The following is a 13,302-nucleotide window of genomic DNA, read 5'->3' as shown; positions in this document are numbered from 1 at the left end:
ATACAACCGCCAGGTTTACATACAGTTTGAAACACACGATGTGCCATACTACTTATTAATATCTGCGAGACAGTAGCCTCAATATTATTCCTGTTTTGCTGGTAACTCTCAACAATTCTGACATCGAATGAAACTGACTGCTACTAGAATATACAAGCTTACTAATGATACGTGCACGCATGTATAAAATTATAATCAAGAGAAGAGGCAGGTCATTTATTTATGACATGCACTCCATTATTTAAAACTTATCTCCAGCAAGATTTTGAAATGTGAATGGAGACGTCATCCTGCAGAAAAACCCAATTTTGGGTCACCGATTATCTCTGTAGTCGGCAGTAAATGGGTTTCTGGTATTTCTTGGAAATTTATAGTTTTTATGTGATCTAAGGACGAAGAGTTAACTGCCATATCTATAGCTCAATTTTTCAGCCAAATGTGCTACGTCTTGCTTACATACAAAATAATTTTTAAGCATAAGAGAATAACTTATAATAAGAGAAGAGAATAACTCAGAATAAGAGAAGAGAAAAACTCAGACCTTTTAAAAATCCGGCATTAACCGCAATCGATGTCTTCTCACGTCATTAATGATTGTCGTTTGAAGATTGTTTCCTTTTTTTCCTCATGGAGTTTTAAGGCATCTGGGAATAATACAGGAAGTGAGTTGCTTTTAGTAAATAAGTATTTGTTATAAAATACCGGAAATTTTGTCTACCATAAGAAATGCAACATAAAATGGATGCATAAATCTTCAAAAATCCTGTATTCATTTTACTTTCTTTGTTGAATTTTATCAAATTATTAGATTTTTTTCCGAATTTTTTTTGAAATTTGCGAAAAAATATTCGATTATTTCAAATAATTCCATAAATATGGTAAAATATGCACACACAAAAAAAAAATAATAATTAGGGATTCAAACTTTGAACCGTTCACCTGCTCAAACTACTGGGACTATATTTTCTAGATTGCGTCTATCTATTTTGAAAGTCTAGAATTAAATTCGTCGAAATAAAAGACATGTTTAATCGAAGAAAGTACATTTTTGTGTCTGATGATTTCGTAACTTAACATATTGTATACATTTCATTCGTTGACGTAGATGGGACACAGTGTCACTAATAATATGTATTTTTTTTCATAGGAATTAATTGTACTAATCGGAATTAATTGTGCTAAAATATTAAATCCAAAAAAAAGTAGTTTGAAAAAAATGTTTTTACTTATATTCAAAAAATTATCAATAATTGATTATGTAATAAAAAAATTCAATGGTGTATAACTTTTTCCCCTAAATCTAAATAACTGTAAAAAATTATTGTTTGGATTTGAGCCGTGTTCGGAAGATTTTACCTTTAACGCAAGACACCGGTGTTTCATGCTGTATTTCATTATCATAAATTATTGAAATGCTAAGTATAATATATCCAACTTATTTTGACCTAAATTAATTCATTCAAAATAATGAAAGAAGTATGAAAAATATGCTTAATAAAAATTCTGATTCAAAGGGTTAAAGCATAAGGTTAGTTTCTCGAAAGATTAAAATTTCATCTAAACACATGTGAAAATCCAATCATTAGATCAAGAGCAATTAAGGTGTTCCATTTTTGATTTTTTGACTGCAACAACCTAAGCTTATTTCACAAATAAAATTTAGCGTCTGGCTCGTGGGTGTGAAGTTTATGGTGCACGTGAGATGCAATTGTAATGTTTATTTTACTTTTACGAAGGATAAATTTTAACTCTCTTAATACGAGATATTTTATAACTTAATAACTCGAAGATACTTTAAAACTGAATAGTTCTTTCTCCAAGATTTTATTTCTTGTCTCCTAAGAGTGTTCTCACAACAGTACTGCTTTTAGAAAGCTGTTCTTTCTCTTTCAGGATTATATAAAATTTCTGTTCAAATAAAAGAATATTAAAATCTATGCCAGTTATTTCTTAGGTTCTTCTGAACTATAAACCTTAAAGTGCATTTTATCTATTTTCTTTATTGGCTTTAGCCATTCATTAATAATTAGCAACGCTGTCGAATTTATATATTTTGATATTTAAAACTATAAAAGTAAAGAATAACAATTCAAAGAACAAAAAATTCTGGAAAGTAAAATGCATCAATTAATTTGGGACAAAATCATATTTAGTGGTTTTAATAAATGCAGTTAAAATGCTAAAACAACCTATAGCTTAGTGGAAAATTATTGAACAGAAGAGTAACCAAATACAGCAAGATATAGAATTCAAAAATAAGAAAAAAAGGGGTAATGGGAGATTTCTTTATAAAAATGGGACAAGTTCCAAGTTGGTTCGTCGAATCGCGAAAGAAAATCCAAGCCTTGCAAGTTCCAGGAAATCATGTTTTTCTCTTTAAAAAAAGTAAAAATGACGTGTCAATTGCTAGGCAGAATTTTTTCAAATAAGAGAGAAATTTTAATTATTTCAAATTGTTCACTTAAACGGTGAAAAGAAAGTACTTAAGAAATCACCAATTTACATTTTGTTTTGAATCCTTTTAATAGATTTAATTTGTTTAAGGAAATTCCAAAATTCTCTTAAATACGTCAGAACAATAGCGAACAACGGGTCAGAAGATAGTCAAACGGTATATTTTATTTTTGATGCATCATTAAAGCAGGCGATACTTTGGCTTTTATTATAATTTGTGATTTATCATAAAAACATCTAGTATTTATGTTAGCTGATTCTGTAGTTCTCAGTACCACATTTAGGTACATACATAGGATAGATAATTTCACTAAATTAACGATTTCTTTTTTTTAAATTTCATATTAAAATATTAAAGAAATTGAGTCTTTGGATAAGAAGTTACATAGAGTGATTCGTTTTTATTTATTCTTTTATGTCAACATATTTCTTTCATTTGCTAACTAAATCTAAAAAAGCTGAGAACGATTTTAGTTTTTAACAGACACTGCGTAACTGCAAAATGTTAGAGGAAAAAAAAAACTCGACAAATAATATATATATTCTCATCAGGGTTATGAATGATGTAAATTATTAGAAAAAAACTATTATATTAATAAGTAACAAAAAATAAAAAGCAGTATTAACATTTAAGCTGTTTCAAATAATCTTTGATAGTTAAATAATCGTATACAAAAGAACAAATTTGCATAACTTAATTTCTTTTTATAAACATTATATTCTCTATTATTTTGGAAGAAATTTTATAGTATTAGTATAATTTCTGTTTTAAGTCTTGGCGGTGTATTATAATAATACATTTTCATTTGAAAGTTTTTTAACTGATAAGTCATTTTATCAAGGTTCTATATTATTAAAGAGCTCTTGTTTAAGTAACTATACTGGCCTCCAAAAGTTAAAGGACCAGTTTTCTGTATTAAATTTAAAAATGAATGAACATAGGGACAAGTTTTTTAACGAATGACCATAAAAATTTACATAAATTAAAAAGAAATATGATTTAAAAGAAAGCACGTGGGCAGAAAAGTTCCTTCTTAGAGAAAATACTACTTTACAGTTTTATATAGAGAACTGTCATATGTTGATGCATACTATCGTCATGGAAATATTATAAAAATGGGCTCTAGTAAGGATTTCGTCCATACCTAATTAATTGCATTTGCGGAATCGACTTTTCATTCAGTCAATAGAACACCGAAATAGGAAGCGAAAGCAATACGGACTTGTAAAACAGCCGTGGAGGACTCAAAGCAGCAACTTGTCAGTTTAGGTAGATCAAAACATTCGCTATTGGGTTAAGGTCTGGAGATTTGAGTGGCTAATCCCCCCGGAAAATAATTTTCATTGCAGAAAATTCTCGATATGATGAGGTCAATGTGGTTGAATTCTTTTGAGCATTAAAACGAAATAGATCAAACGGAATGCTTAAGAAAAACGAACAACGAACTACAATAACGTATCTCTAAACCTTTTAAGAGCTTTTCTTTAGTTAACTAGTTTAACCCGAGCCTTGTCAAAAACCACTATAGTTTAAATTGCAAAATAACCCGTTTTAATAGTTCTCTTTGTTCTAAGGAGTGCAATTATTTACTAAAATTTAGATTTTACATTAGATTTCTTTCAGAAAAATTAGATTCCTTTCAGAAAAGGGCACTTTGAAAGGGCACTCACTTAACACCGTAAAAATGTATCAAAATGTGTAATATTATATAATAACACTGAATTTTACCCTCTACAATTTTTAAATTACCCTCTTACACTATTTTATGTGTATATTTGAAAGTATTTCTCTCCCATTATCAAAATAAGAAAAATTTGTAGTTTATAAAAATAATTAAAGACATGCTAAAAGACAATCTCGTAACTTTAATTCTTTAAAAAAAAAGATTAATTGATAAACAACTTGAAAGCTTCTTTCTATAATTTAAACTGAAAAGAAAATGAACATTTAAAGGTGCATTTAAAAAAAATAGGTATTTATTTAAAAATAATTTTGAAATTTAAAATTAATTAAAAAAGCTTATTAATATCTCCCTTTCTCCGAAATAAGAGATACTTGTAAACATTTAACCCGTTGAGAATAATCCTAACCAAGTAAATGCTTGTAAAAGTAATTAGAGTTAAACCTGCGAATACATATAATTTACCTGGGTGTAATTATTTAAACAGTGAATTAATTTTTTTCAAAATGGAATATGAATAAAACAACAGTGATGACGGGTTATTTTTACAAAAAGGGCAAAGAGGGAGCATTTATTGGGATCAAAGAGCAAGCAGGGTGGGCCGCCCTTCTAAAAACGCTTAGGGAGAACACTGGAAATATTTATAATAGGTTTTATTTATATTTATTGAAATATTCAAATAAAATCTAAATAATAAACGCGAAAATAGTCCAATCACTGTTGGTTAAATATAATAAAAAATAATAGAAAAGTATTGATTGCAACATGTCAATTAAGAATTTTGTAAACAATGCTAACAGCCATTGTTTTATTAAGAGCGGCGGATACGTACTATCGTCAAAGGAAATTAAATTCGCACTATTATGTCCTCTTTGTGGGTTATCTTTAATGCCCCTCAAAATCTTTTACGTAAACATTTCTATTCGAATGGACGAAGGGAAATTAATGGTGGAGTTATTTCCTCAGCTTACAGAAGTCTTCTAAATAACAATAATGGATAGGATAAATTCCGGTATTAAGCAATTATTTTCAACTCAATAACGTAAATGTTAATAAAAATTGATGAAATTAACTTTTATTAAATTTGTTCGAGGTTTTGAGATAAATTATGATTTTATATAATATTTACGAGAACAATTTCTTGTTTATTAAAGCCGTTTCTTGAAGTATCCGTTAAAATAGCACTTTTTTGCAATTAAAATATTTTTATAACGTTAAAATAATGTTTTTTTGCGAATAATATGCTATTTTCATAATGTTAAAATCTAGCGTTTTTGCTAATATGCTATTTTCATAATGCTAAAATAGCGCTTTTTTCTGTAAATATTTTGCTACTTTCATAATGTTAAAATAGCTTTTTTTAAAAATGATATGCTATTTTCATATTGTTAAAATAGTCCTTTTTTGCAAACAATATGTTTTTCTTAATAATATTAAGATAGCGCTTTTTTGCAAATAATATGCTATTAGTATGATGTCAAAATAGACTTTTTTTTTTAGAATAACATGCTATTTTCATAACTGTTGTGAGTTTGCAACAGTTATTCATGGCTGTTAGGTCAAGTTTAGCCTATCTGTAGCTATCACCCTCTATGCTAATTCTGAAAATGGCGGAAAACATTTTTATCAAGAAAAGTCTTAGTTTTGAGAAAATGAAAAAAGTTTGTGATCTAATTTTTTAATATTCAAAAGATTACTTCAATGCTGCTTTATCTGGGCTCATAAAATTTTTGACTGTGCTAATTAAGATTATTATTTTGCATTTAGTATTATTTGGCATGATGCTGTTATTCGAGGTCAACTAACCACAATTAGTGATTTTCTCAGGTACTCTCGAAGGGCCGTAAAGAATCTTTTTTTTTTTTTTACAGTATTTTTTTATAAAATTGTACAGTGTTGATGTAGTCTTTGCACCTGCAACAGTATATTTGCTATTTATAAAATTGCACCAATTACCATATTACTAGTAATCCTATTACCAAAATAATTAATCCTCATTGGCTTCAATTGGGTACTTGCAACTCGGGAAGAAGTGATAATGTCTGACCATTTGATTTAAATCAGATTTTATTGGATACCTGTAGGTGACGTCACTCGTGTGTGCCGAACCTGATTGGTTTCTGAATTCATGAATGTCAGGATTTATCCACGATGACGTCTCTTGCAGACATTCAATTATAGTACCGTGGTTTGTTACGTTTCTCTTTAACGCATTAGTACCATTTTTCTAATAAATTTTTTTCTTCTTTTCAACATATACTTTATTTTTTATTTTAAATACTGTTGATTTTAAACTATTTAGTTTTATAGAAACATATTTACAATTTAAAAGCATAACTATAAACAGATAACTGTAGGAATACTAATTAGGTTACGTAGTTCACGTATGCTACAACGCTCACATGGATCATTTTATTCATTAAAGAGCGTGAAATATGTGAACGTGAACTAATTAATGAGAGCTATAAGGTAGCAAACAGCAATAATACTAACTTTAAAATGTTTGAAAAAGAATACAACCGTTTATAATTTAATTTAAATCTATGGCTAATGCTAAACCAATCAGAAAATTTCCTTTTTCAAATGCTTCTTTCGAACAATCTAATTTTTAAACGAATTTTAGGATTGTCTAAGAATATCCATTTCAATTTCAATTTTTAACTCACAGAAGTTCGAAATTAAACTTTACCATATAAAAGAGAAAGTAATTAATACCAAACTTAGAATTTGATATTAACTACTTTCATTCGATGTTTAAATTTTAAGCAAAACTATTAAAAATTTTACGTTTTATTATCAACAAATATGTGAAAATATAGGTCAATCATGTTCTGATTAGTTTTGTTTACTATCTCAATATTTAGGTCCTTGAAGTCAAGGAAGATTTAAATCGATATATTGAAGAAGAAAAAAAAGAGTTAAAATCAATGTAATTTCTTTTTTACATCTGCAGTTAATTTTTAAATTATTATTTAACAGTTTGAAAATATGTCTGCTCATACAGCTTGGATGTGAATTTTAACTTTTTGATTTCTAAATTTTTTTTTTAGTTTGAAACACTTTTTATTTTTTTACTTCTCTGTTTAATTTAGGTAAAGTATAATATGGTTAATTTTTAAAAATATCTTTTTAAAAGTTTTATTTTATTGTTTTTTTTTAAAAATTTTAATCTATTCTTTTTTTAATAAATAACATAAATGCAAAGCAGTTTTTATTTAGATGATTTTTCCATGTTTTTTATAATTAAACGCATAAATTTTATTGAGCAATATAATAAAAAAAAATTAAATTATCTTGTACTTATTTCTAATCAATCTATAAATGATACATTTTCAGAAATGTCGTTCATTATCAAATAAGTGTAAAAAAATACTCAAATAAAAAAAAAGCATTTTTGGAAATTTGAATAAAGTTGAGTTGTTTAGAATTGATAGTATGAATGAAAAGGCTTATTATTTAATTCGAAATTGGATTGTGTTCATTAATAAAATGATAACACATTTCAGAGACACGAAAAATCGTCTCAATAAATGCTTCAATCGTTATGATAACTTGCATTGCCTTGCATATTATGATCACTTGCATAATAAACGAACTAATCTTGATATTGAAGAATCAAATGATTTGATACTTGTGTAATATTTGAGGAAAAAACATTTAAAACAGTGTTGAATACATTTTATCTTGATATTTATTTTTAAGATACAATAATTAATTTCTAGTTTTCGATATCATAAATTTTTGGTAGCAATTTTTCATCGTCGAAAATAATTGGTGTCAAAAAGGGTTAATCAGCTTGTGGATCAACAACGACGCAATATGTTTATTATAACTTTAGATAACTCAAGTATGTAAGTCTGAGATTGTATTTTAGGCATGTGATATGCATTGCTAGTATTCTCTGAGCTAATATACATTGTACAATATCTATTATCTCAATTTCCAAAACGCGGGGTGGCTGAAATAAAACTGGATCGGGAATAAAACAGTTTTAATCCTGAAGCGGTGCGCTTGTTCGAAAATAAGAGATCTGTTCCTTATGGAAATGGCTGGAAATGTACATCATGCAAACGGTGACCCATCATCCCATCATTTTCTTTGATGGGCAGTACTTCGGTTCATGAATAATATACTCCGTGTGAGCCGCTGTGGCTCACACACCTTTCGCCTTTCAATGACATGACCTTGCGGTAGTTGTTTGATACGAATTCTAAAACCACAGTGTTGACGCAAAATATATTCAGTGATAGACGGATCATGGGTTAGAATCCCCTTGCAGTCGGTCTAATCGTGGAAGGTTTTCCTCTCCGTGAATGAGAGTTAGTTCGATCAAAAAGTTCTCCACGAAGGCTAATGTTTGATCTAGTAGTTCTCTTGTCTTCTGGGTTCGGTTCAAAATTAGAAGGCAACGGAATGGAGCATTAATATTTGAAGACTTAGAGTTGTGGTCGGTTGTTTAACACCGGTTATAAAATAAATATACCCTGTGTGTTATTTTTAAGGTCCTGTAATCTATTTTATTCGGAGAAAACTGTAAAAAGAAAAATACGCGAAATATTTACGTAATAACGGTGTTATAAATCTCCCATTCTCAAATCCGTGATTAAGTTATTTTTATTTTTGATAGTCTGAAATTTGTTGCTGTAATAATGAAATTTGTTGCTGTAACCTCCATAAATATTTAAGCTAGATTTATGAAATTTTATGCAGTTTTTGCAAATAACAACATAAGTAGTTGATGCAAGTTACAAGCTTATTGCTTGATTTTCTGGAATAGGGCGTTCAAAAATACTTGCTTTCTTTCGTAGTTTTATTGTCTGTCTTTCAAACCACTGAGAGTTTAAAAATTTTATTGCAAAGTATGAAAAAAATGCATGAACTGAACAGTTCTAAAATTACAAAATAGTCTTCTAAGTATTTCATGAGAAATTCAAAAAAATATTAAAAACTGAAAGTGTCGCTTCCATTATTGTAGGGGTAGTGTAAACCAGGGTATCATTATATTGGATAACTTTTGCAATAGGTCAAATTTTGCAGTTTTCCCGTGAATCTTATGAAACTGTGATTAGTTTTCTACCACTAATCCCAAACACGTAAAATTTGTGAGAAACATTGACTGAATATACTGAATTTATAGTTTGTAAAATTTCATTATTAAAAAATGAATAAATAACTTTTTATATCCCATAGTTCAAAAAAGAAAGCAAAATATCTACTATATAACTTTGTTTTTGTGTGTGGATTTAAACGAATTCTTCGATTGCAAAATCTGAAATTTACAAAAGCAGATTAGCAGATCCATGAAATAAAACAAAATAAACGTAAAAAGTAAAAAGACATTATTATTTATATTATTTCGTTTAAAAACTAATTGCATAGCATTGGTTTTAAATGAAATTAATCCCTAAATTAAACAAATCAGAAATAATTGTGATTTGAATCTCTTCTAATAAAACTCAGAGATTTGAGAGGTTCGTTTCAATAATAGAATCAATTGATTCAGTTTCTAGTTCGATTGTTCGAGCAATTTTTTGAACATTTATATTGATTTCTATATGCATCATGTAAAAAGAAAAAAAAATCAAAAATAATGCATTAAATATCAAATTAATTCAAAATTTAATATTTAATTCATAATTTTCAGTCGATTTAATTCAAAAGCAGAGGGAATAATAGAAAACATGCTGAAGAATTTTGTTTTCTCTTTCTTGTATAAGTATTTTGTTCTTGAACTTTATTTCTTTATATTATTTGTGTTTGAACTTTATTTTTACATATTATTCGTTTCTTTCCTCTAGTAACAGAAAACGTAATGAATAAAAAGTAATGTATAAAATATTAAACTCGTCGTTTAAGTGCCGTTTTTATACATAAGCGGTGCGAATAATAGAAAACATAATGAAGAAGTTTCAGTTTAAATTAAAATAGAATGCGTGTGTAACTGACTTCATAAAATTTGAATGTAAAACATATACTCTGTTTATACCACAAGCAACACAAATTAATGACTCCAGTTAAGATAAATGTATCAAGTACTTTAAATCAGTTACTATTTTCATCTGAATTCATTACTCGTGATTCTAAAAGCAAATTGAGCTATTGATCTCACATACTTCTGAAAGAAATTTAGCGCTTTCACGCAATCCATGGTTCCGCATTTAAATTATATTTCCAGATGTGTATTCTTTTGGCGCACATATGCATCTTTTTGGCGAAAAAACTCATTAATTGTAGAATTCCTTTTTTTTGTAATTTAGGTGATGAGTTATTTCAATCATATTATAATAAAATTTGTATTTCAATTTTAAAATTTGCTACAATTTTCATAATTTTTTACCCCTTCTTAATATCTTCTCTTTTTCGACTCGAAGTACTGACTATAATTTTTAAATAATCTATAAAAAAATTTCATGGTTTCGTGCAAATTTGCAGAATTTGAACTTTCTTGTAATTATTATTATTAATAATTTTTATATTTGTTTCATTTAATGGTTTCAGTCCCACCGGGAAATATATATCCCGCTGACGAAAACACCACTGGGACATATAAGTTCAGTCTAAAAACCCGGTTCAACACATAAGTCCTAGTCACTCATTGTCCGAATAGTTATTTTTTATTAGACAGAATATTGTTATTTTTAGTTCATTTGATCTATTAAATTCATTGTTTGTCTTTTATTGGAAAAGCAAAACTTGGTCTTCAAAGGGTTAAAAATTCACGTATTCTTCTCAGTTTTGTGCATCGACGCGTGCTTCTGAATAATTGATAAAGTATCAGTTTATTCAAAAGCCTCTACCGGATAAGAAATAACTCATACAATTTTATATTTCATTAATAAAAAAATGCTATTTAAAAAAATGATGGAAAATTTCATAGTTTGCTTCTCAATACTCCTCAGCCGATAATCTTCTTCAGATAGATATTGGTTGCAGGACACCAAAATAATATACAAATTTTTTTTTTCCCTCTTCCTTCTCTCGTACTTCTTATCCTCTTTAATACTACAGCAGAGAGAAAGTTTGAGTAGCACTTAATTTTTTTTATATCTTGAATATGCATCATTGTAAAGTTTTTTTACCTTCAATTTGGCGTCTTGCAGCTAGTAGTATTATTATATAATATCAATTTGCAACACGATATAAAATGTTAAATATAATTTTAAGTGAATAGCATCTATTTATGTTATTAAATTTATTCTAAATTATTATTTTAAACACATAATATTTATCAGGTTAAAAAAAATATGTGTATGTAAGTATAACGCGATAATGTAACACTAATAGAATTACAAATAATTCGGATTTGTCAAGTGAACACGAGTTCAGAGTTTAAACGTAATTGTTGGTTGAAAGCCCTAAAAAATTTTATTCTCACTTTTCTGCGCCTAGCGAAAATAAATTGCGGATGTTATAATTTGCTAATAATAATTGTAATAATTGCTGCTGTTAGAATAAACATGTTCTAAACTAAATATATAAGCAAATATAACTAATAAAAGTCATAAACTGTTTATGATATATTGAATTGGCAACTAAGTTACAAAAAAAAAAAAACATTCATTGCATTTATTCTTGTCAATAGAATAAATTGGAATAAATTGTTCCATTACATAATGAATGGAATAAATTGCTCTATTTAGGGTTGAATACACTTTTTAATAATGAAATTGAATATTATCCTTACAAATTTAATTATTGCGATAAAATAATGATAAAAGAAAGATAATAATTATAATAATTTTAGTAATGATAAAAAATAATGATGATAAAAAGAATGTTATTTTTCAAAAATTAAATTATTCGCCGCTCGTTTAAAAAAAAAAAACTAATTCCGTAGTAATATGTAAGTTTATTCCTGGCACCAATTTACATTTAAACCTGCTGAAACTAAAAATAACGATACATTAGCACCAACCTTTGTGTTCTCGAATGAAAATCGTTTGATTCGGCGACGTATTACAATTCACTCGATTATTTTTGGCTGCCACTTGGCGACGTCATACTCCCGTTTCTGTGTAAACCCTGAATGTGACGTCATAATCCTGCTATCAGCCGGGATAGAAAGGATGGTGATAGGGATGAGCGTGCATTGAAATTCGAAAAGGATAAAGAAGAGGAGAGAAATTCATCACCAGGATTTATTTGATTTGCATGGTTTTGTATTAGAAGATTCTTGACATGTGTTTCATGAAATTAGTTATTATTAAGGGGTAGTTTTTATTTATCGTTAATGGCAATAATGATCCAATTTTTATGATGAATTTAATTGGTGACTTTTAAGTTCACGAGATTATTTAATGACAACGGGTAAGTTGATACATGTTTTTTTGTTATATATATATATACGGGTTGTCATTTGAAAAATTTGAGTAATTGATAAATATTAAATGCGGAGAATTTTGATTGTTCTTTCAAACTCTAATATGACAGTGATATGACACCTGTATGCAGTCATAAAAAATAGCTAAATTTTTTGCATTTTTAAAGTAAATGCTAAAGGTTCTTTGGATATTAACACGAATAATGAAAAATAAAGCTAGAAACCACCGCCCAAAAATCAATATTGCAGAAAGAATTCTAAAAACAAAACTTATGATATGCAAATTAATTCCGTCAAGTGTTAAACACATAAAATACAATGACAGCGTGCTATTTTAATGTATTTATAAAGATTTTAGAATCAATATCAAGTTTAAGAAATAGAAATATTAGGTTGAAACATTTATTTTACGCACTATTATGTGGAAGGGGGAAAAGACAATTTTTTTTTATGTTTATAATAATTATAAATAAAACTATTGAACTATATACAGTATTAATAGAAGATCTTACTTAAAGAATACGTTAGTGATATTTGAAAACACCGAAATTTCCAAATTGCCAATTTTCCACTCAAATTCCCAGTTTTAGCCGACTTGTTATAGTCGGCTGAAATCTCCACGTTACCATGTAATAGTAATGAAATTAGCTTTCAAATAGAAAAAATAGAGTTTTTATACATAAATTCTCTGACATTTCTAATGATCTTTGTGTTTCAGATTCACTAGCTTTTATTTACTAAATAATTTTAACAAATATTTGGAATTTGAAAATTAAGCATCAATGAAAAAATATTCAAACGAAAAAAGAATTCGCGGCTAAAAAAAATCGATAAAAATTGAAATTG

The 13,302-nt window shown here is 27.8% G+C and overlaps 1 protein-coding gene across 2 annotated transcripts in view; it reads left to right on the top strand.

The window, feature by feature from the left end:
* LOC107455820 (monocarboxylate transporter 12-B) overlaps positions 1 to 13,302 on the top strand; it is a 39,664-nt gene that overhangs the window by 9,034 nt on the left and 17,328 nt on the right. The window contains exon 1 of one of the 2 annotated variants that reach the window (XM_071180841.2): positions 12,153 to 12,443. The exons of the other annotated variant lie outside the window; for it this stretch is intronic. The gene's annotated coding sequence lies outside the window, so the exon portion shown is untranslated. Of the gene's footprint in view, positions 1 to 12,152; positions 12,444 to 13,302 lie in introns of those variants that run through there. 2 annotated transcript variants of the gene reach the window in all.

The sequence above is a fragment of the Parasteatoda tepidariorum genome, chromosome 8 (genome assembly GCF_982258835.1).
Source record: "Parasteatoda tepidariorum strain Cologne lab strain chromosome 8, Ptep-v5.0, whole genome shotgun sequence".
Taxonomy (NCBI): Eukaryota; Metazoa; Arthropoda; class Arachnida; order Araneae; family Theridiidae; genus Parasteatoda; species Parasteatoda tepidariorum.
This window is presented reverse-complemented; position numbering and strand designations above follow the sequence as displayed.